Source organism: Oncorhynchus tshawytscha, linkage group LG04 (genome assembly GCF_018296145.1).
Source record: "Oncorhynchus tshawytscha isolate Ot180627B linkage group LG04, Otsh_v2.0, whole genome shotgun sequence".
Classification (NCBI taxonomy): Eukaryota; Metazoa; Chordata; class Actinopteri; order Salmoniformes; family Salmonidae; genus Oncorhynchus; species Oncorhynchus tshawytscha.
The window spans coordinates 72,383,175-72,409,323 of NC_056432.1; positions in this window are offsets into that span (position 1 = coordinate 72,383,175).

Genomic DNA, 26,149 nt, shown 5'->3' on the forward strand with positions numbered 1-26,149 from the left:
TTTAATGGATGAAAAATGTGCTTTTCTTAAGAAAAAAGGACATTCCTAAGTGACCCCAAACTTTTGAATGTTAGTGTGTATATATATATGCGATCTGTGCATGTGAAAAAAGCAGAAATACACCTATTTTACTAATGACCACTGCTGCACATGCTTCCACTGTTTTGAACAGATTATATTATACTATTTAGAACGAGCAGCCAGGTCAAAAACGAATGGGTGCACCAGTGAGAACGCAACAAGCATGCAGATGCAATAAGTGAAAACACATTATCTAACTGTGGATAGCTAGCTAACATAATGTCAAAAAGCATGATGTGCTAGCCAGTTAACTTTTCATTTTGAGTCAGATAGATATTAGTCTTGAAAGACTTGAAATTGGCATGGGATATAAATAGTTAGCAAGCTATCAGCTAGCTATAGCTACAGTAGTTAGCTGCTTATCAAAAGTAGATCACTTTAACAAAAAAATCGACCAAACAATTTCTCACTGTTTCTCAAAATTACTGTAGCTGGCTAATTCATTTGATCATGCTCTGTGATACACCAGGTTTTACACTGTTTTAGTCCTCACAACATGTCGCCCTGTCACCTAGCTACAGTAGAACCTTATAAAACAACGTGGGGGAAAACAATAAGCCACCGTTATGCTTTTTTGTCCTACCAGATCCCCCATGAGAGCTAGTGTGCTAGCAGTGCTCCCTCATATCAAATAGCTGGCAAAACAATTCAAACAATGTTCGCATGCCTATGTGCCCGTGGAGGTGGAGCTTCTGCTGCTGGCAGTCACTGAGGGGCAGAGTAGTAAGTAACTTAGCAGCTTGTTTTGAACAGTATATTTTTGATAGAGGAACATGTAGATATTTAACACACCTTTACCAATCACAAAGCAGTTAACCAACTGTTCCTAAGGCCGTCATTGAAAATAAGAATCTGGGCTAACTGACTTGCCTAGTTAAATAAAGGTAAAATAAAAAATAAAAAATAAATAAACAAGTGGGGCGTCGCTTCTAACGCCCCAATGGGTGGGCTGCCACTGATATTGATTATTGTACTGCAATGTTGAGGGAGCTAGTGCACAAGCATTTCACTGCACCTTTAATACCTGATGTAAACGGTGTATGTGACAAATACAATTGTATTTTATACAACACTCTGTTTTGATCACCCTCTCTGTTTCTACTCCCTTTCTCCATTTTGCAGCCACCCACATGGTAGCTAACTGTAGGCAGCAGTGGTGGTCGGTGTCGTTTAAGATGAGGGAGGATGTTTTTTAATTTTTTATGAGCATGGCCTTATTTCTTTTACAGCATATTGGATGACTGTCATTCATATTCCATTCACCTGCGGTGCAGGGGAGGCTCTCCCTTCTTTGAGTGTGTGGGGTTACAAGTGCCTTTCCCAGCTGCTCCTGGAACACCCTCCTCTTGTTCCGCATACCAGGCATCCAGGTAGGGTTGATCTTGTTCCATATCACGAAGGCATTGTATGAGGACACATCAATGATGTTATGGAAGATGACCATGGGCCAGTGGGCAGTAATCCTCCTGCAGCTGTAAGTTGCAATAACCTTGTCCAGGTTGTCCACACCTCCTTTGTTATGGTTGTAGTCCAGGATGATGGCTTCCTGTCCTCACAATCACTGATATCAGCCGTGTTGTGCTGTGTGCTCAGGAGGACCACATTCTTGTTCCTCTTTTGGAGGTGCGAAACTTGAATGGTGGTGGGGGTGAAGGCGAACTTTGATGAGAAGGCCTCTCTCTCCATTGTTTGCGAGTGCAGGGGGGAACTCAAGCTTGTTCTTTCTAACTGTGCCAACCATGGTGACTTCCTCTTCAGGAGCTGCTGGCTGAGTTCATAAGAGGTGAAGAAATTGTCACATGTGACATTGTGCCCCCTCAGCCCATCTGTCACATCAAGCACAACCCACATCCCCTGGTTCTTCTCCGGGCCTCCTCTGGTCGGCTTCCCTGTGTAGACTTGCATCTTCCAAGCGTAGCTGGATTGTGCGTCACAGGCCACCCATATCTTGATGCCATACTTTGCTGGCTTGCCGAGCATATACTGCCGGAAAGGACAGCGACCTTTTGACAAAAGAGATTACTATCAGTAATTAGCATCAGTGTCACAGAAAACAGTCACATAAATCAATGATATTACAGCAATATATAATAAAATCAAAATTATAATAAAATGTACATTATTTACCTCTGAATGGAACCAGTTGCTCATCCACTGTTACTTCAGGCCCAGGGTTGTAGAGGTATGGCAGATGCTCCACCCACTTCTCCCAGACCTCTCTTATGGCTGCCAGTTTGTCTCTCACACGTCTTGCAGGTCTTGACTCACGGTTATCAAATCGTAGCATTCTTGAGAAAGTGTGAAAGACTTTCAGTGGCACGGACAATTGCTCTTCCACTCTCTACATCCCAGAGACTACATGTAGCCTCGCCTCAGGACCTATACACACCCGCTAAGATTAGCAGCCCTATGTAGGCACGCAGGTCAATCTCATCCATCCTTTTCCAGTTGTCTCCATATTCACGGAAACTCTACAAATTTGTCATCTCCAGGATGATTTGTTCGATGGCTGGTGTGATTAACATGTAGAATGTTAAGGCGATGTCCTGGGCATGGGCAACTGTATGCCTTGTGGGCCCTGGGGTAATCTTTATGACATTTTGTGCTGCCGTCCTGCCCTGGTTGTCATATGTTGACAAGGACCATGTTATTTTGCTGTTGTTTGACAAAAATGTCTCTTGTTCAGCTTGGGGGATTTGTTCTTCATCTGAAGATGATGCATCGTGCTCTGGGTTGTATTCTTCCCCATCTTCTTCTTCAGATACCTCTTCTTCTAAATTATTGTTCTCTTGTTCCTCCTGGATATCTGAAAAAATCTGATCTACGACCTGTTGGGCACTGAAACGTGTCCTCATGGCTTCAGCAAAGAGAGACTGTCATCTGCAGCACAGTTATGGCCTCTGACTGCATTCCCCAGTAGTAAACAATGCTTTCAAATGTATTTGTTTTGTCTGAAATATTGTTAATTTTGTCTGTGAACTTGAGTCATGTGTGGGGTCGTGGAGGGGAGATGCTGCACATGCAGAAGAAAGTTTTAGTTTTGTCTGAGTACAATCAGTAGCACACATAATCTACATTTCTCATTGTGTTGTGTGTGTGTGTGTCTTTGTGATTTTTGTGCTGTGTAAATTATTTTCGAACTGCTGGGTCAAAAATGAACCTAAGACAGTCTTTGTACCCTGGTTGTGTACAGCTTTCATGGAAATGTGAACAAAGGCGATGTTTCAGTTTTTCTAATGTTGGAGTCACTCTAGGAAAAGTCATCAAATTTCAAGTTGAAAAAATATAATTTAGGGGGTTTTCTCTGCTGTTAAACATAGTTTGACTTAAGACAACACAAAGGTTAAGAAACGTTTTTCAACAGAATCGGCAGAATGAATACTCATAGCAGCCATATAAAAACAGCATGATCACTTTGCTCCTTGTATATATAATTCCTTCTCACAACTACTGTATCTACTCGCTCTCCTCCTGTCATCTTTTCCCTTCACTTGTGGACAAATCAGCTGTCTGTGACCAGGCGAAAAAACCTTTCCAAGCCAAACCTTCATATCATGACTGCTAGGCCGTCATTGTGAATAAGAATCTGTTCTGTAGCTAAGTGAAAGTGAAAGTTTAAAAAAATCCAACCAAATATATACAGTCATGTGAAAAAGTTCACCCTCTGGATTCTTTTTATTTCTTTTTGACATATTTGGACACATGGATATTTGAGCTAAATTCCCAACACATTCATTGATAAAGGTAACCCAATTAACAAATCACACACACAAAAATGTTTACTTTGAAAACGTTATGCAATTAAAATAAACAAAAATCTATTTTCCTTATGCGGAAAAAGTTAGTACACCCGTACCTTAACCATCACATAAAATGGCTACAATTAGAATCAGGTGCACCAAAACAGGTGCAAAAGATGAGAAAATCATAAGTGAGAAACTTAGGAGGGTCAAGCCTTCCATAGATTAGAAACTTGAAATGGTTTGGTCTTAACCCTATGGGTGTGTGATAACACATCATGCCAAGATCAAAATACCTTCAAGGCCCCCAGAAGTAAGGTTATTGATGCCCATGAGTCTGGGAGGGGTTACCAATCCATTTCCAAGCAATTCAAAGTACATCATTCCACTGTCCGACGGCTCATCTACAAATGGAGAAATTTCCAGACCACTGGTAATCTACCTAGGACAGATCGTCCCACCAAATTCAACTCTCTTGCCACAATAAATGTTGAAGTGCATGAGTCAACTGTCAGAAAGAGTGCACAAACTTGGCCTACATGGGAGGTCAGGATGGAAGAAGCCTCTGCTCTCAGAAAATAATATCAATACACGACTGACGTTTGTCAGACAACACCTAGGTAAAGACCAAAACTACTGGAACAATGTGCCCTGGACAGATGAGTCAAAGGTGGAGTTGTTTGGCCGCAATGCCAGAAGCCATGTTTGGCGAAAACTTAACACTGCCTTTGAACAGAAGAACCTCATACCAACCGTAAAGCATGGAGGCGGTGGCAATATGGTTTGGGGCTGCTTTTCTGCCTCAGGGCCTGGCCAACTTGCCATTATTGAGTCAACCATGAATTCTATATGGTACCAGAAAATTCTTGTGGAGAATGTAAGGCCATTTGTCAAAAAGCTGAAGCTGAACCGAACATGGATCTTGCAACAGGACAATGATCCAAAACATAAAAGCAAAGTTACAACAGCATGTCTCAAAAAGAAGAAATGGAGGGTTATGAAATGACCGAGTCAAAGCCCAGATCTCAATCCTTTCGGAATGCTGTCGGGGGACTTGAAGCGGGCCGTGCATGCAAGACAGCCCTCAAACATGACACAGTTTAAGCAGTACTGTAAAGAAGAGTGGGCAAAAATTCCTCCCAGTAAATGTAGGAGACTGATAGACAGTTTCAATTTCAGACAAAGGGGGCAACACAAGCTATTGAAGCTAGGGGTGTACTTATTTTTTCCGCATTATGGAATTACATTTCTGTTGATTTTTGATGAAAAAATGATTGCAAAGTATAATCTTTCAGTGTCATTTGTTAAATTAGGTTACCTTTATCTGTCAATTGTGTTGAAGTGAAGATTACATGTCCATCTGTACAAATATGTTTAAAAAAACTTTCCAGGGGGTGTACTTACATTTTCACGACTGTGTCTCTCTCACTCTCTCTTGCTTCTCCTTAATTTTGGAAGAAATTAATTTGTTCAAAACTGTTCAACTATTGTCTTTCTTTTTGAGTCAACTACCTGCCACATTTTATGCACTGCAGTGCTAGAAAGCTGTAGCTTATGCTTTCAGTACTACTGTATATTAATTATCTGATCCTTTGATTGGGTGGACAACATGTCAGTTCATGTTGCAAGAGCTCTGATAGGTTGGAGGACATCCTCTGGAAATTGTCATAATTACTGTGTAAGTCTCTGGAACGGGGTAAGAACCAAGAGCCTCCCAGGTTTTGTATTGAAGTCAATGTACCCAGAGGAGGACAGATGCTAGCTGTCCTCTGTCTACACCATGGTGCTAACCTACAGAGTGCTGCTGAGGCTACTGTAGACCTTTATTGCAAAACAATGTGTTTTAATCAATTATTTGGTGACATGAATATATTTTCTATAGTTTTATCTAAAAATGATAGCTTTTTACTGTTTCACTATTTACATTTTTATGAAATTCATTGAGGAGATGGTCCTCCACTTCCTCCACTGATGAGCATCCACTGGTACACGGGGGGCTAGACGTGCACCCTACCGACCGCCTCTCTGTGTAAAATGGCAGTTTTAGGGGCTAAGTTGCCAGAGGTGAGGGGTCGTGCTGTGTAAAACAGCATAGCTGCAGGGGGCTGCGGGTTGAATGTGTGCATTTGGGGGAATGGGGCTCTCACATGCTAATCCCATCAGTTGGCCCCATTGTGCACACGCTACCATGCACATGACACTTCTAGCTAGAGTCACTCTGCCCCATGTAGCCCCCTCCTATTCAATGAGGGTTCATGACTCCAAAACAGGAGGCAGAAGAGTGCACACTGTTAAAGATGTAAGGATAAGAACATGGTTCAAAGGGCTATAAACTATGTGCATTTATAGATAATCTGCTTATCTTAACAATACCAGCAGTTGCCCCCCGAGTGGCGCAGCGGTCTAAGTCACTGCATCGCGGTGCTAAAGGAGTCACTACAGATCTGGGTTCTGTCCCGGGCTGAGTTGCAGCCGGCTGCGACCGGGAGACCCTTCAGGTGGCGCATAATTGGCCAAGTGTCATCCGGGTTAAGGGAGGGTTTGGCCGGCTGGGATGCACTTGTCCCATTGCGCTCTAGAGACTCCTTGTGGCGGCCGGGCGCATACACGCTGACTTCGGTTGCCAGCTGTACGGTGTTCCCTCCGATACATTGGTGAGGTTGGCTTCCGGGTTAAGCAAGCAGTGTGTCAAGAAGCAGTGCTGCTTGGCAGGGTCATGTTTCGAAGGGCGCATGGCTCTCGACCTTCGCCTCTCCCGAGTCCACACAGGACTTGCAGCGATGGGACAAGACTGTAACTACCAATTGAATATCACGAAATTGGGGAGAAAAAGGGGTAAAAAGGTTGTTTTTTAAAACTTTACATAACAATGCAGTTACCTGCAGTTACCTGCAGTTACCTGTGGAGTTTTTCCAAGTTTTTAACTCATGTAAGGTTCTAGACTGATGGCAAACTTATCTTTTGAACGCGACCATGCCAACAGTAGATACTGTATGCATGCATGCACGTCATATTTCTTCTCTGATTCCAGTGGAAATTCTTCATAGTATGAGGAAAAAAGTACTGAAGTAGTGCGCTGAAGTTGCTGAACGGCACATTTTGTTGAAGTCCTTTTGTGGTAGTTATTCAAACATAATCGTCTCATCAGACGATTTTCAACTGTTTTCATTCTCTGAGAGTAAACAATCCCTCTGTCCATCCACCTCTCCACCAGGCAGCATGAACTACAGAGCTCGTTATGAAGCTCACATCAAACGCCCCATCACCACCAACTGATGTTTTAAATTTGGAATTGATCGTTCAAAACCTGCAGGCGTATGCACGCATTGGATTTGAGGAGAGCTTGATATGTGCTGACATGAACACAGATGTATATTTTAGCAGCCATTTCCCTGCTAAACTGTGTAGTGGCTGTGGGGATGACACAGATGAAATGAGAGCTGAGCTGCAGATCTTTTGGATATGTCTCTGGGGCTGCTGCTGTAAGTGGCGTGGAACCCTTCCCCCCATCATCCCCCCCATCCCTCCCCTCATCCTTCCTCTGCGCACTCCCTCTATCTTAGCAGAGGTTCTCTGAGCAGAACAGAGGCCCCACGCCAGGCCTCTGGGCAGGCAGCAGGGACACTAACGAGCTGCAATGATCCACAGCCCCGACTATCTCCTGTTCTGTGCTCCTCCAACTCACTCACACCAATACTCACTTACACCAAGACCTACTCAATACTTACACCAAGGTAAACAGAGCAGGCATCAACACAGGGAGCCCACAGAATTCACAGCTTGTATCGGTAGGTCTGTCCATCTCACAGGATTTTTTGGTCTAAGGATCGCTGCCAGATTTAAACATGAGTTTTATCTCACACATGAAGGAGAAAGGGATTAATGGAAAAGGAGTTACTGTAAATTGGGTATTGAGGAAGATGGTAAGAATGTATTGATTGATCTTTTTATACTGCTTCTGGAATAACATTGGAGAATGTCTGCTTTGATATGATCAAGGTGTACTGCTGCCATGCTTCTCTCCCCCTCTCTCTCTGCCAACGCCCCTTATCCCATTACTTTGTGCCCCCATGCTTTTATTGGCCTGTCCATCCTCATAGAGCTGAAGCCAGATGTGAGAGGGAGGGCGGCTGGAGAGAGAGATTGAAAGCCTGGGTAATTAAGAGCAGGTGCCTCTTATCTCGATGGGCCAGAGTTGATGTTACCTAAGGAGAAAGAGAGACGAGCCTGACCCCCTACACACCACAACACGCCACAAGGACCTGGAGGCCTGGGATGTCTGACTGTGTGAAGAGCCTGAGACTGTACTGTCTGCATATAACCCCCTCTCTCTGTGAAGTGCAAATCACTAGCCTTTCAACCATTAATGATGTGCAGTGGCCCAGCGTCAAAACCGTCAAAAGGAAAATCCTGCATAACCAGTCAGGTCATCCATTCTTCAGGGTATTGCACTGTGTGTTGTTGCCGTTGACAACGTCATAGCTGAGGACGCCCCTGAGAGCTTTTCATTTAAGCCCCGTCTTCAACATACAGATGTAGGATCTGAATTTGAGCCATTTTGCTACAGCAGGGAAATTACCCTGCAGCAACAGGAAATGTGAATTATTAGGTGGATTATAATTAATGGACATTTTTGTAGGGGCTGATACATTTTTCATTAGGGCACATTAAGTCTGAAATGTCAAAGTGGAAATTACAATCTTTAGAAGCCTTTTTAAAACTCAAATACATTACAAGTATGCATTTCCTGCTGTGCAGGAAAATTCTCAGCAACAAAATAGTGATACAATTAAGATCCTACATCTGCTAACACACAGCTTTTCTCAGGCCCTTCTAATCAGTTGCTTATAGCATTGTACATACTGTAGCCTACAGCTCAAATGTGCTATTTCGTGGGGAAATGGCAAAGGGAATCAGAATGACATTCAGCCCTGAATGCCTCAGCATGACTCACCTTAAGAACAGCACAGCTGTCACATCAGCACTAAATGATTCTGAGGGTCACATACTAGTGAGTGGCACCAGCATCCCCTACAGCTGACAACAGGGCTTCTGCTGATGCTTGTAGCTGATGGTGTTGATGCTAGTCTACCTCAATTCAAGAGACTCAGACCAACACTAGGTTTCATAGAAAAATAATATGAACAAAACTCAAGTATTATCTCTGAAGTAGGTTTCATCATAGATGTAGCCTGTTATAGTAGTTGTCTTGGTTGTTCAAACTGAACAGCTCCTCTGGGCATTGATTTCAATAGCCTGCCTACTTGAATACTGGCCATCTTCAGGGAGTCTTTCACGCCTGCTATTTTGAGTATGGCAGGAAGTGCCTGTTGTGTTAACAAGCAGGATATCCTTTTAACTTTCAAAGTTAGTTACATAAACCTAGGATTGACCAGCATCCAACAACCTCCCAGGGTTGGCTTATTTATTTCACTGGGCCCTGTGTCTCATAGTGTCTGTGCTGCTGGCTTTTGAAGGATGAGGGCTTGTTGATGTCACCAGCGAAGCTCTACAGAAGTCATCAAACAGGCCATTTTCAGAGGAGGTTCAAGCCTTGGCAAGCGGCCGTTGTCACAGATTAAAAGATGTCTTCATCAAAGTTTTAGCAGCACATTGTTTAGAAAGCAATGCTGTTTGCCGTCGGTTCCAGCTAGGTCTTCTTCCTGGAAATTAAGTTTGAGGCTGAGTGGTAGACTACACTGTAGTGTCGTTGGTTTGAAAACTCTCTGTAGTCAACCCTAGTTGGCCTCAGTGAGAGACAGAGACACACTGTCTGCCACAAAAGTCAGTGTCCCCTTTTTGTTGTTGTGGAGCTGGAGCATATTCCCCTGGTGGAATAATGAGCATGAGGCCGTCAGACAGACTGCAAAGCTGGAGTTGCTCTGTGAAGTGAGTGCCAGGAACGCACATCCATCCTCGTTAGAGTGGCCCGCCGCCCCTGAGAACAAAAAGTTCCCGTCTTCCAGCACTTTGAAAGTCATTGTGTTTGTGTCAGTCCCCCATCAAGTGTGTAATTGAGTGCTTACTGGATCTTTTCATTAACTCACAATTTGGATAGACTACCGCAAGTGACTAGTCCAACTATGGCATAGCATGGTTCAGCTTCACTTTCAACCCAGTTTCCCTTTAAACTCATGTTTCTATGTTCTATGTTTCCTAAAATGTGTCTTGAAGTGCGTGAAATTAACAGTGAACCGACTTCAAGGTCTTTAAGGTTCCTTCTTTGAAATACATCAGTAGCCACTTGCTGCCTTGCCTCGCTCCTCGCTCTGGATATATGAGAGAGAGGTTTGGACATACATTTCATATTGGACGTTCAATGGAAATTAAAATGAAGTTTTGGTTATTTTGATCCAAGTATTGAAAGTAGATAAAAAGCATTGGTCTAAAAAGCGTATATAAATGGCTTACATTTTCTATAATATTAAACCAAGTCCGGCCTTTGATCTTTTAATCCTGTGCTCATAAGGTTGTGAGATAAGCAGGCATTACTAACTTCTCTTTCTTAGCCAATCGAATAGTCAAGGAAGAGCAGAGCCTACATAATGAGCTCCTTTACCCTCTTTTGAAGACAAATTGGAATGAAAGTCCATGTTTAATGGATCTTCCTTTCAACAGAACTCTGTTTAAAGTGGACACCGAGATAGGAAGTGACATTAGGAGTTCCCCAAACCCCAAACAGAGTGGAGAGTACTGGAGTCTTTCCTCTCAGCTCCAGATCTTTATCTCGTCCTGGCTGTCTGCCCTTCTTTCTCATGTCTTCATGGTATCATCTTGATATTATATCTTTATTTAGCCCTACACTGTCACCCAGAATGACTTGCAGAGCTTAGGTAAATATAAGAGGGGACACAAGTCGTCCTACCCATCATATAGAGTCCCGGACCAGCCCAGGGCTCATTGTCTCTCTGTGTCTGTCGGCCTTGTCATCATCATCTTCAGATCTGCCAATGCCAGCTGTGTACACCTCTCCCTTCTGAGTCTATTTGGGATGACCTGTCCGAATGCCTGCCTGTCCGTCTGTGTGTGTGCGTGTGTGTGCCTGTCCTAACATCTTGTCCTGCCAAGTATATCTATTTACTTACAGACAGATTAGAGCTGTCTGTCCCTCACCTGATGGTTATATTTTGGCAATGGGCTCTGTCTGGCTGTCTCTCTCTCTCTCTCTGTCTGACTGTCTCTCTCTCTCTTTCTCTCTCTCTCTCTCTCTCTCTCTCTCTGTCTGACGGTCTCTCTGTCTGGCTGTCTCTCACAGACTGCGTTGGACCTTTAATTGGACTACTCTCTGTCTGTCTCTCTCTCTCTCTCTCTGTCTCTCTCTGTCTCTCTCTCTCTCTCTCTCTCTCTCTCTCTGTCTGGCTGTCTCTCACAGACTGCGTTGGACCTTTAATTGGACTACTCTCTCTCTCTCTCTCTCTCTCTCTCTCTCTCTCTCTCTCTCTCTCTCTCTGTCTGGCTGTCTCTCACAGACTGCGTTGGACCTTTAATTGGACTACTCTCTGTCTCTCTCTCTCTCTCTCTCTCTCTCTGTCTGGCTGTCTCTCACAGACTGCGTTGGACCTTTAATTGGACTACTCTCTCTCTCTCTCTCTCTCTCTCTCTCTCTCTCTCTCTCACTCTCTCACTCTCACCAGCAGAATAGTTATTTACATCGCTAATGCTTTCATCTGATATTCCCTTTGTGCTATTGTTGTGCAACTGCAAGGAGTTCTCGGTTCAGATCTAAAAGACATCACTTGCAGTACAAAGGGGAAAAAAATGTTTTGATTTTATTAATATGTTATTTTTCTCTTATCTTGCATTCTCTGTAGACAAATTATGCCACTGAAATGATTAGGGGTCTGTTTGGCAGGGTAAGACAAGGCCAGCTTGTACTGTATAAACTAGAGAATAATGTCCAGGGCTGGAGCACACCACAGGGACATAATTCAGATATTACATTTGTATTTTATACTTTTGAGGGCCCCTCGATCGTGTGGCTGCATTAATCTGTTCTTTTGATGCCGGCTAAAGGAGAAGGCAGCCATTGTCCCCAATAGCCTGCAGGAATGTTGCAGGCTATGCATAGTGAGTCAATGGGGAGCGAGAGAGTCGGGGGCTGGTTAAATGTCACCCTCACATGGCTGCCTACTCGGAACGCTCCGCTCACACATGTGTCTGGGCCTGAGCTCTGGCCCTCTCTTTCCCCCACTACTCTCTCTGTCTCCTTGTCCCCTCATCCATCTCCGTGTCTCTTTATCCCTCTGTCTCCAGTGTCTCCGCGGTCTGCTCTGTCTCAGATGTACATGCCATCTGGTCTGGCTCCACATCTGTGGATATCCTGTCTACAAAGCCCAGACAGAGACAGCAGCGCTCTTTGTGCAGTGACTCGGCTGTGCTCTCTGTGCTCTGGGGCACCTGCTATGGCTTAAATCAGTTTACTGATGCAAAAGAGGGCTAGACCATTTATAGTGTCCCCCAACACATCGTAAAGCATTTGTTGGGAATATCATTTATAGCCACAGGTTTAGTCTTTGGGACACTCTGGGAATACATGCTTGCGGGCGGCAGTACAAAGGGGGAATGTTTTTCCCTGCAGACCTGTCTGTCTGTGGATGAGGCTACAGTGCACATTTGCACAATCATCAATGTCAACCCTTTGCTATCGAGATAATCATAGTAAGAACATTGGACACGACAAAATTGCTTGAAAGAAGGAAACATTCCTGAGCACCTATCTACATGATAAATTATTGTATCAATATAGCAAAAGGACCTAAATCTGCTTTATTTTATCTTTTGTCCTTTGTTCACTTTTTTTGGTTGAGGGGTTTTGTTTTTTGTCCCTGGCTTCAAACAATGACATCAATGTGTAGAAGACTAATTGTTGTTCATTCCGTTTGGCCTTGGCAGCACTCTGCTCTCCAGATGTGTTCAATATGTGAAAAGACAGAGAGAGCAGCAATGTGCATACGAGGAATGAGGGGCCATGTGTCATTAACGGTTCCCATAGGGATGAGTGCTTGTAGACATTTGATTCATTATACAAAGTTACAATACCTAGAATGGACTTTGTTGTATAACTCCTTGAAAAGGGAAGTCTAGCCTCCTTGTGTAAATATATAATTATAAAGCACATGAGTATATGTATTGGCACAACTTTTTCTAAAAAATGCTATTATGCCTGTGTAACTGCATTGTAATTATCCTAAGCGTTATATTAACAGTCATTTACTGCTTTTATATTACAATGCAGTTACACTGCATCGCAGTGCTTGAGGCATCTTTACAGACCCTGGTTTGATTCCAGGCTGTATAACCACCCGGCCGTGATTGGGAGTCTCATAGGGTGGCACACAATTGGCCCAGCGTCGTCCAGGTTAGGGTTTGGCTGGGGTAGGCCATCACTGTAAATAAAAATGTGTTCTTAACTGACTTGCCTAGTTAAATAAATTTACAGACATACTTTAGGGCAGTGGTAATCAAAGTCAGGGTCGTGACCCTAGCGCAAGGGAACTGCAGTGGGAGGGAGGGATTATTGTATGGAACAATATACAAACATTTTTGAGAAAGATAGTTTGAAAGAGAATTTTATTGAGTAAATGTATTTATTGGTAAAAAAAAATATTTTGATGAGACGAATGTAATTAGATTTAGGGTGGGGTCAGGTCACAAGAAATCCATGGGAAAACAATGGGGTCCCAAGAAATTCTGCCCGAAAAAATGTGGTCCCGGCTGAAAAAGTTTGAATAACACTGCTAAACAAAATCACATTGAGTGAAGAGCAAATTAGGCTAATCCACTTGTTAAACTATTTATTTTTACTTTTTTATGGAACCCTAATTTAACCAACTACGTAACATGCTGGCAATATGTTCTGGTCAGTGCTTTTAAATAAGCCAACTAGACTAGATGATCATGAGAAGCACTCACCTCAATTTAGCTAACATTCCCACAGTGTAATTGCAGCCTAACCAGTGACGTGTATTCATGGCTGCCAACCGAAGCCAGACTTCCCCTAAACATTTACCAATAATAAATGAAACAAACATAAATGCATTGGTCTTTTGTCTCGCTGTGTTTATAATTTTCCTTCATTTCACAAGAGGGTGAATGTATCTCACCAGAGAAAGCATCTGAGCGAGAGAAACAGCGCCCCTCTGTCTCTGTATGTGTAGTCCATCTATCTGATGCTGTCTGGTCAAAAAGACAATGATATTGTTGCTGCATGTAGCGTTGAATGCAATGGAAGCCAGTGAGCATTTGGCCTCCCTTGATAAAAAATTATACAATAATAGCCAATCAGCGTAGAGCTAAACTGAGTGAGCTCAACTGTGAATGGTCCTGGTGCACCAAAAAAGGTGTAAAGGGAAGCCAGTTTGGATTTGGCTTCAGACCAATCACATCAAATCAAGCCAAATGTCATTGACTGAAGAAAATTTGAATTGTTGCATCTCGTTGTGCAGTTTTCCTCTGGTGGCTAGCTAGCTAACTAAAATAGTTCCTTTCCTAAATTAGCCATGGACGGAGATATGGATTCAGACATATGGTTTTACGTACTGGCCTACAGGGAGGAGGTGAGGGCCCCAGGAGTTTGGTGTCAGGAAAATAACCACACTCAACGTCAACAAAACAAAAGAGATGATTGTGGACTTCAGGAAACAGCAGAGGGAGCACCCCCCTATCCACATCGACGGGACAGTAGTAGAGAGGGTAGTAAGTTTTAAGTTCCTCGGTATACACATCACGGACAAACTGAATTGGTCCACCCACACAGACAGCGTTGTGAAGAAGGCACAGCAGCGCCTCTTCAACCTCAGGAGGCTGAAGAAATTCGGCTTGTCACCAAAAGCACTCACAAACTTCTACAGATGCACAATCGAGAGTATCCTGTCGGGCTGTATCACCACCTGGTACGGCAACTGCTCCGCCCACAACCGTAAGGCTGTCCAGAGGGTAGTAAGGTCTGCACAACGCATCACCGGGGGCAAACTACCTGCCCTCCAGGACACCTACACCACCTGATGTCACAGGAAGGCCATAAAGATCATCAAGGACAGCAACCACCTGAGCCACTGCCTGTTCACCCCACTATCATCCAGAAGGCGAGGTCAGTACAGGTGCATGAAAGCAGGGACAGAGAGACTGAAAAACAGCTTCTATCTCAAAGCCATCAGACTGTTAAACAGCCACCACTAACATTGAGTGGCTGCTGCCAACATACTGACTCAACTCCAGCCACTTTACTAATGGAAATTGATGTAAAAATGTATCACTAGCCACTTTAAACAATGCCACTTAATATAATGTTTACATACCCTACATTACTCATCTCATATGTATATACTGTACTCTATATCATCTACTGCATCTTGCCATCTTTATGTAATACATGTATCACTAGCCACTTTAAACTATGCCACTTTATGTTAATATAGTATATCCCATATCTATATACTGTACTCTATACCATCTACTGCATCTTGCCTATGCCGTTCTGTACCATCACTCATTCATATATCTTTATGTACATATTCTTTATCCCTTTACACTTGTGTGTATAAGGTAGTAGTTGTGGAATTGTTAGGTTAGATTACTCGTTGCATTGTCGGAACTAGAAGCACAAGCATTTCGCTACACTCGCATTAACATCTGCTAACCATGTGTATGTGACAAATAAAATTTGATTTGATTTGATTACAACAGTGATTCTGATCCAACCATGAATTCATACATTGTGCCTCAGGCCTGAGAGGATGGATGTTAAATATGTAGCTAGATGAAGTAGGCTAATGTTAACTAGCTGGCTAATTGTTGCCCATGAAAGGAATTTAGGCTAGTGAGCAAGCATTTTAGGCAGGTTGTGTAGGACAAAATAAACGAAAAGCGTATACTGTATATGACAGTCAGACTGTTTCGGCAACATAAAGGAGAGGATGGAATTGGCGTTTCTCTTCAAGTAGGTTGAGTCAACATGTTTTTCTACGCGCGCACACAGACAGACAGACAGACAGACAGACAGACAGACAGACAGACAGACAGACAGACAGACAGACAGACAGACAGACAGACAGACAGACAGACAGACAGACAGACAGACAGACAGACAGACAGACAGACAGACAGACAGACAGACAGACAGACAGACAGACAGACAGACAGACAGACAGACAGACAGACAGACAGACAGACAGACAGAAATCAGTCCCATGGACAGTGACAGCATGGTATTTATCTTAAGTTGATTGAACTAAATTGTTTTGGAATCTTTTATGTGTTACTGTGTAAGACCATGCATAGGTGATTTGATGATGTTGAAATTGAAATGGTGCTGGAATATTGGATCCAGCTCCTGTTTTCTTTGTGATTTGCGGTAACTCTTCTGTATTCTAAAGCAATAGTAGTTTAGTAGTAAAAAATAATGGAAACATTAACTTGACTGACCATGCTGTATGTTATATAACTGTTTGTTGCATGCAATATGCTTTTTGGACTCCACTGGGCAGATGTTGCGCTCTGGTTTTGTGATGAAACAAAGTTGTGTTTGAATTTATTCTGCCACTGTGCTTCTTATTGGCTCAACCTTAGGCCTATATATCACAGTGTCAAGTCATATGAGGCAAACTACGCAATTATCACATAGGTTGTAGTATGGCTTTTTTTCTGACTTGGCTTCCCCGATGATTTTACCGAGGCTCCGCTACTTAGCCCAACCAATATCCAAACGAAGATTCACAGAAAAAAAAATCCGATATTGATTGATTTATCCAGAGCCCACTGTTGTCTCAAAGCAGCACAAAACAGTTGACCACACACAGGTAGGTTATTTCTTTGAATGGAAGGGAAATACTTAGTCAGTTGCATTGAATGAATCAGAGAGGTGCGGGTGGCTGCCTTAATCGACATCCATGTCATCAGCGCCGGGGACCAGTTGTTGTTGGGGGTTAACTGCCTTGCTCAAGGGCAGAACAGCAGATTCTTCCACCTTGCCGGCTCGGGGATTCGAACCATTGATATTTCGGTTACTAGCCCAACGCTCTTAATCCATAGGTTACCTGCCACACATGTAGGCCAATTATAACAATTTGATGACTTCAATTGCATTAGCCTACTTTATTCCAATATTTTCATCATTCAATGATATTTATTCCCACAGTAATTCTTTATGGCTCCATCCAGTTGTGGGAAAGCAAACAGTGCCTGTGGTGGCCTATGTGAAGAGATGGGTGAAGTAGCATGTCTCGCAAAGTTTAGAACTGCCAGGTGGATAGTAGTAACGGGAGCTGCCTAGCAACTCTCAAGAGTTTAAGAGCGTAGTGCGTGCCAATGCCACATCAGCATTACGGCAACATTACATACTAAGCCGTAGGCAGAACTTTAGTGCAATCTTGACTAGGCTTTGTCACCGAAAATACCTTTTCATATATAAAGAAAGGTCGGCAAAAGTTTGGTGTGATGCTAAATTTGGCGAAAAACCGTCTTGGTTTGAAAGGTGTAGCCTAATAGTTTGAGGTTTTCCGTTATTAGACAAATCAAATCAAATTGTATTCGTCACATGCGCCGACTACAACAGGTGTAGACCTTACAGTGAAATGCTTACTTACGAGCCCCTAACCAACAGTGCAGTGTCAAAAAATACAGATAAGCATAAGAGATAAAAGTAACAAGTAATTAAAGAGCAGCAGTAAAAAATGTCAATATATACAGGGGGCGGGGGCACCAGCTAATCATGTGTGGGGGCACCAGTTAGGTTGAGGTAGTATGTACATGTAGGTAGAGTTATTAAAGTGACTATAACTAGATGACAACAGAGAGTGGCAGTGGTGTGGAGGGGGGGGCAATACAAATAGTCTGGGTAGCCATTTGACTAGATGTTCAGGAGTCTTATAGCTTGGGGGTAGAAACTGACCATTGTTAGGGCCTTCCTCTGACACTGCCAGGTATAGACGTCCTGGATGGCAGGAAGCTTGGCCCCAGTGATGTACTGGGCCGTTCGCACTACCCTCTGTAGTGCCTTGTACTCTCGATGGTGCAGCTGTAGAACCTTGTGAGGATCTGAGGACCCATGACAAATATTTTCAGTCTCCTGAGGGGGAATAGGTTTTGTCGTGCCCACTTCACGACTGTCTTGGTTGGACCATGTTAGTTTGTTGGTGACGTGGACATAAAGGAATTTGAAGCTCTCAACCTGCTCCACTGCAGCCCCGTCGATGAGAATGGGGGCACGCTCGGTCCTCTTTTTCCTGTAGTCCACAATCATCTCCTTTTTCTTGATCACGTTGAAGGAGAGGTTGTTGTCCTGGCACCACACGGCCAGGTCTTTGACCTCCTCCTTATAGGCTGTCTCGTTGTTGTGTCATCTGCAAATTTAATGATGATGTTGGAGTCGTGCCTGGCTGTGCAGTCATGACAGTTCCAGTTCTGACATGACGTGGAGCAGGACAGGCAGCAGGAGACCACGGAGGGGGTGAGTAATTCTTGTAACCCATTTCACATCTCCTAAAAGCATGTAGTGGGCAGAACAACAGCTAGGCCAGAGTGAGAGAGAGTGAGAGAGAGCAGAGTGAGAGAGAGCGGTTGAACCACCCATCAACCAGCCAAGCAAGCACTTTAAAACTGCAGGGTAGTCACCCTGAACAGACAACAATGAGTCATAGCAGCCCTGTCTCTCCTGTAAAAACAACAGACAAGAGCAGGGCTGCTGGAGTGTGTCTGGCTGTGTGGGTGGGTGGGTAGGTTGAGGAGAACTCATCTCATCTGCCCTCAGTCAACTCCCAGTAGGATGGTCCCTGGAGGTCTCTGGTTTGATTGATTTGATGGACTTTATTTGGCAGGGGGGGACATGGACCAAACAAATGGTTAAATCATTTGCTTAATATATTTCTGCTCTTTCTACTGTACCTTTTCATGTTGTGGCAGTGCGCCTTAGCACTCCATGTATGCACCATGTGACAGAGCTGGCCAATGTCCTGTGCACATAGGCAGATAAAAACACAAGTTATCACAAATACTGTAGATTTTAACACACTACCACCACCGTCACTGTATACAATAAATCCATTGTTCTTAATTTCATAACCTTGGCCCATCCTTCTCTACCATCCTCTCTACCATAGACACTTAACAAAGAAGGTGGTATCTAGAACCTTAACGGGTTCTTTGGCTGTCCCCATAGGAGAACCCTTTGAAGAACCCTTTTGGTTCCAGGTAAAACCCTTTTGGTTTCCATGTAAAACCCCTACATGGAACCCAAAATGGTTCTACCTGGGACCAAAAAGGGTTCACCTATGGGGACAGCTGAAGAACCCTTTAAGAAACCTTTTTATAAGAGTGTAAAACAGAACAATGTGGTGCTTGGGTAATGGATTGGGAAAACTTCCTCCCCATGCAGTTCCTCAGTAAACTGATTCAGTAGTAAATAATCAGCTCCCCCATGCATTTTCTCAGCAACCACCTTTATAAGTCCCAGCTCTTACATACTGCACCCAGAGTTCCAGACAAAAGACCACATCTATCCTCTGGGATCAAATATACAGTGGGGTCCGGAATTATTAGAACCCTTGTAAAGATTAGCAAAAAATATTGTATAAAATAAATAATAAACATACATACATATTATATGCTAATTTTTATTTTATACTAATACAATTGCTCAGAGAAAGAGATTTTGTTTAAAAGTAATAAATATTTGATCCCCTGTTTTCAATACTCCAGAACCCTCCCTTTGCCAGGATAACCATACTGATCCTTTTTCTAAAATGTTTCATGAGATTGGAGAACAAATAAAATACCATTTTATTTGACACATGCTTCTTAAACAACAGGTGTAGACTAACAGTGAAATGCTTACTTACGGGACATTCCAACAATGTAGAGAAATAATAGAAAAATAATAACATGAGGAATAAATACACAATGAGTAACAATAACTTGGCTATATACATGGAGTACCAGTACCGAGTCAGGATGTGCAGGGTTACGAGGTCATTGAGGTAGATATGTACATACAATGCTTTCAGAAAGTATTGAGACCGCTTGACTTTTTCCACATTTTGTTAGGTTTTGTTTTTCCTCATCAATTTACACACAATACCTCAGAATGACAAAGCGACATACCTTATTTACATAAGTATTCAGAACCTTTGCTATGAGACTCGAAATCGAGCTCAGGTGCATCCTGTTTCCAATGATCATCCTTGAGATGTTTCTACAACTCGATTGGAGTCCACCTGCAGTAAATTCTATTGATTGGATATTATTTGGAAAGGCACACACCTGTCTATATAAGGTCCCACAGTTGACAGAGCAAAAACCAAGCCACGAGGTTGAAGGAATTGTCTGTAGAGCTCCGAGACAGGATTGTGTAGAGGCACAGATCTGGGGAAGGGTACCAAACATTTTCTGTAGCATTGAAGTTCCCTAAGAACACAGTAGCCTCCATAATTCTTAAATGGAAGAAGATTAGAACCATCAAGACTCTTCCTTGAGCTGGCCGCCTGGCCAAACTGAGCAATCGGGGGAGAAGGGCCTTGGTCAGGGAGGTGATAAAGAACCCGATGGTCCCTCTGATAGAGCTCTAGAGTTTCTCTGTGGAGATGGGAGAACCTTCCAGAAGGACAACCATCTCTGCAGCACTCTACCAATCAGGCCTTCATGGTAGAGTGGCCAGATGGAAGCCACTCCTCAGTAAAAGGCACTTGACAGCCTGCTTGGAGTTTGCCAAAAGGCACCTAAAGACTTTCAAACCATGAGAAACAAGATTCCCTGGTCTGATGAAACCAAGATGAAACTCTTTGGCCCGAATGCCAAGTGTCACGTCTGGAGGAAACCTGGCACCATCCCTACGGTGAAGCATGGCTGTAGCAGCATCATGCTGTGGGGATGTTTTTCAGCGGCAGGGATTGGGAGACTAGTCAGTATCGAGGCAAAGATGAATGGCGCAAAGTACAGAGAGATCCTTAAAGAAAACCTGCTCCAGAGCACTCAGGACCTCAGACTGGCGTGACGGTTCACCTTCCAACAGGGCAACGGCCCTAAGCACACAGCCAAGACAACGCAGGAGTGGCTTCAGGACAAGTCTCTGAATGTCCTTGAGTGGCCCAGCCATAGCCCAGACTTGAATCCAGTCAAACATCTCTGGAGAAACCTGAAAATAGCTGTGCAGCAACTCTCCCGATCCAACCAGACAGAGCTTGAGAGGATCTGCAGAGAAGAATGGGAGAAACTCCCCAAATACAGGTGTGGCAAGCTTGTAGCGTCATTTTAATGGTAGGTTTATTTGAACAGTGAGAGACAGAATAACAACAAAATAATCCAGAAAACGCATGTCAAAAATGTTATAAATTGATTTGCATTTTAATGAGGGAAATAAGTATTTGACCCCCTCTCAATCAGAAAGATTTCTGGCTCCCAGGTGTCTGTTATACAGGTAATGAGCTGAGATTAGGAGCACACTCTTAAAGGGAGTGCTCATAATCTCAGTTTGTTACCTGTATAAAAGACACCTGTTTAATTAGATATATTCTGAACAATAAATTATCAACATTTGATCAAATCTGGCAGCCTTTCCTCTCCTACTTGGACGAGTCGGCGCTGTGAATTTGTACTTATTAACGCACTCTCAATTGTAATATTTTAATCTACCTTTGGGCAGCATGTGCTGGCCCCGCCACCCGAGCAGTTGGGGGAATAGGGAGGAAATAAGGGGGAATAAGGGGGGTAAAGGGGGAATAAGTGGGGGTGACATCTACCCTCTGTCTTTCTACATGTCCTTGTTTTGTATGTCGTGTTTTGTATTATTTGTTTTGCACCCAGAACTCTGGGTCTTGTTGTTCCTGTATGCTCCTTTATGTTTAGATAAGAATTGTATACCTGTCTTGTATACCTATACACCATTCTTGTGTGTGTTCAATAAAAAATATTTGAAACAAAAGACACCTGTCCACAGAAGCAATCAATCAATCAGATTCCAAACTCTCCACCATGTCCAAGACCAAGAGCTCTCCAAGGATGTCAGGGACAAGATTGTAGACCTAGACAAGGTTGGAATTGGCTAGGTGAGAAGGTGACAACAGTTGGTGCGATTATTCACAAATGGAAGAAACACAAAAGAACTGTCAATCTCCCTCGGCCTGAGGCTCCATGCAAGATCTCACCTCGTGGAGTTGCAATGATCATGAGAACGGTGAGGAATCAGCCCAGAACTACACGGGAGGATCTTGTCAATGAACTCAAGGCAGCTGGGACCATAGTCACCTAGAAAACAATTGGTAACACACTACACCGTGAAGGACTGAAATCCTGCAGCGCCTGCAAGGTCCCCCTGCTCAAGAAAGCACATATACATGCCCGTCTGAAGTTTTCCAATGAACATCTGAATGATTCAGAGGACAACTGGGTGAAAGTGTTGTGGTCAGATGAGACCAAAATGGAGCTCTTTGGCATCAACTCAACTCACCGTGTTTGGAGGAGGAGGAATTCTGCCTATGACACCAAGAACATCATCCCCACCGTCAAACATGGAGGTGGAAACATTATGCTTTGGGGGTGTTTTTCTGCTAAGGGGACAGGACATCTTCACCACGTTAAAGGGACGATGGACGGGGCCATGTACCGTCAAATCTTCAGTGAGAACCTCCTTCCCTCAGCCAGGGCATTGAAAATGGGTCGTGGATGGGTATTCCAGTATGACAATGACCCAAAACACACGGCCAAGGCAACAAAGGAGTGGCTCAAGAAGAAGCACATTAAGGTCCTGGATTGGTTTAGCCAGTCTCCAGACCTTAATCCCATAGAAAATCTGTGGAAGGAGCTGAAGGTTCGAGTTGCCAAACGTCAGCCTCGAAACCTTAATGACTTCGAGAAGATCTGCAAAGAGGAGTGGGACAAAATCCCTCCTGAGATGTGTGCGAACCCGGTGGCCAACTAATCAAATCAAACTACAAGAAACGTCTGACCTCTGTGATTGCCAACAAGGGTTTTGCCACCAAGTACTAAGTCATGTTTTGCAGAGGGGTCAAATACTTATTTCCCTCATTAAAATGCATATCAATTTATAACATTTTTGAGAAAGGAGAAAAGTGTCAAAGATGTTTTACGCAAACATCCTTTCTGAATTCAAAAGTAATCCTAATTTCACCATGGTTTAACCAGATAGGCCAGTTGAGAACAAGTTCTCATTTACAATGGCCAAGATAAAGCAAATGGCCAAGATAAAGCAAAGCAGTGCGACACAAACAGCACACAGAGTTACACATAAACAAACTTACAAGTAATCATCTAGTTTTTCAAAAGTATCTGTAATCTGATTACAATATTTTTTCTAGTACCGTAACAGATTACAGTTAGTTAAAAAAAAAAATCCCTTACATGTAATGGGTTACTCCCCAGCCCTGGTGGTGCATGCAGGACTGTGACAACTTCCTCCCCATAGAGTTCAGCCACTGTTCCTGAGTAAAGTGCTTCAGTAATCAACTCTCCCCATGAATTTCTGCCACATTGGTAGTCTGTCAGAATGCTTCCAGATGTCCCTTTTCTCAGCCACTACCTTGATTAAGTCCCAGATCTGTTTCAGCTCTCTTAGCACAAGCATGCGGCTCTAAACTGCCGGGTGCTGCCGGGTGCTGGGTGCGCTGTAATAGAACATGCAACGCTGCAGTCTCTACTGACGGAGTTGAGCCCAGGGGTGGTGGAGGTGAATAGGAAGGCCATCAACACTGTACCACGTCTGTCAACATGTTCCAGGAAGGAACTCCAAACTCGCACAGTGATAGAGCCAACTTCAAATGGGATTGTGGAACACCATATTTCACTAATTAAAGAGGGGAGAGAGGTGTCAGATGCAGCAATCTGCAGCATCATTTTATATTATAGTAAAAGGATGGCACAGTGTCTGCTTGAAGAGGTACTGTATGTCCTTGGATTGGGTGACACCCAGTGCAGAGAGTGAGCCCGGGAGAGGAGGCAGTTCCCAACTGCCATTAACTGCTGTTCCCATGCAGTGTTGGATCCTGAGTAAGGATGGACAGCAGTGCTGTCGAGGAGTAACTTCCTCATGTTAAAACACCACAGGACACTCCCAACCCCTTCCGTGACTTTCAAGATTCACGCCAATGTTTCAACACAACCTTTCCGGGGAGGAAAAGGGGTGACAGATGACTATGCAGAACAACACACTGTAGCCTAACTTCCCCATTCCTTCAACACTGACACTGTCTCCTATAATTCTTGGTTCCTCCCAGATTTGGTGCCTGTTTTGTTTTGGGAACAGAAGGCATCTGGGGATTGATCCAGTTTATAGCTAACAACATCACGACTTTGAACTCTGGACAGATCTATTGTGGGACCGGTCTCGGTCTCCTTAGGGAGGGAGTTTGTAATTCCACACAACTACAAAGCCAACCTGGCGAAAGACATCTCTAAGTGATTGCCTGGTTAATTAGCTCTGTGAAAAAGTGTATGTTGTGTTGGAGAGTGCCGGCCCGGAAGCTCAAAGGCCACGTTGCTGTAATCTTACCCCCTGCCTTCTCAGCAGACGGCCTGAGTCTGGGGGTGCTCTGATCACAGGGAAGCTGTGTACTCTCTGATAATGGAGTTTGAGACATTCTACAGAATCACAGCACAGGCCTTTCAAATGTGTTGTTTACGTCATTATTATACTCTTGAATCGGCTGATTGTCAAGGGTAGTTTGAAGATGAAACACTGTCAATTAAAGTGATCTGCATTTGAAGTACGGCTGAAATAAACCGCAACAATCACAATTACAGGCTTTTCTGATGTGTAGACATGAACACAAGCATGTGATTAAAATGTTGTTTCCTATTATTGTTTATTTGGAAATGTCTAAGAAGTTATTTCACACAAGTATAAAAGAGACCCTCTCATCACCATGGAAACACTTTGAGATATACATCAGAAAGACTGTACAATAGAAGCTCATGGTTTCAGGTTTTTGTGGAAAAGTTATTTGACAGATTAATTTCAAACAGATACTGTGTCAAACTGATCTAAAGCTTTGGAATTTTAGAAATGTGAGATTTCTCCCAGAGCCAGTCTTTACAAAATGTTCTCTCAAACGCAGGCTACAGTCCCTCTTTACAAAATGTCCCTCTTTACAAAATGTCCCTCTATACACATGCACTACCTTTTCTTGAAGATCATGAATATGGCTCTCACATTTCACATAACATCAGTTTGTACAGCTGGCTAACCTAATCATTAAAGGTCTCTGGGGAACCTTTAGCAATATCCATCATCTGCAGACTGAGTTCTATAATCCAACTGCTACATATTCTATAATACTGTCTGTAGACTAATTTACAGGTGACCTCACTTTACCACAAGAATAGAGGAACACTTTCTCTTCTATGCGGCTCCTGAGTTGCTATGACGGTAACCAAAATGAGAATTTGGTGAGGAACACACAAGGGATGCCAGGAGAGGCTCAATCGGTCCTCTATTGTCTCTCAGCAGTTGGTAGAGTGGGATACACAACATAACAATTGTTTAGTGTGGGCTCTTCTATTCTCCCTCCAAAAATATATTATCACATTCAGATACACATGGAGGAGAAGATTGTGGTGTTTACAGTTTTTAGGGCGCTTGTTGATCAAGTGTTCCAACAAAGCGAGGCTTCTCTGTCATCATCCCCCTTTCGCCTGGTCTCAAACAGCTCAGCGAACACAATGGCGGCCCCAGCTCTGAGCTCTGAATCACAGCAAGCTAAAGTAATTAACATTGTACAAATTCTCTCGGCTCGCTTCGCTTCTAATGGTGGGGGACTTCAAAAAGCATCTCTGAGGTTTTTCAGAAAACAAACTTTGCCAGGCATTCTTTAGACGTCGCAGCGCCTTCGCCTGGAATCAAAAGGAGCCCTGGCGTCCTCAGCCAGCGGACAATCTCCCCTTTCATCTCCCTGAAGCTGTGAAGGAATGGACTGTGTCCTGCTATGGCTGTGAACTTGCACAGCTTAAAACTGGTGAGGGCCACGTTTTTTCAGAGGGTTTCAATGTTTTTTTCTCCAACCTTTTGATCTAAATCTTCTTAACTTTAAATGAAGTCCTTCAGCCTCTTGAAGATTCTGGAGCTTTCAAGTCACTATTCGTCTAGAGACGGACGGAAAATAGATCATTTGATCCAGCACAGTGGAGAACATAAATATGGACGTTCAATCTCTCTGTCATCAGCATATTCAACTATTAGCCATGACCTCGTCTTTTTAAATGAAGGAAGAAGTCACTTATAAGTTTATCTCCCTGCGACAACTTTGACATTGGGAAGTGATAGGGGAAGATAATGTTTGACTAACTCACTCTACTTAACCATACACAACACTTCTGTAACTAATGGA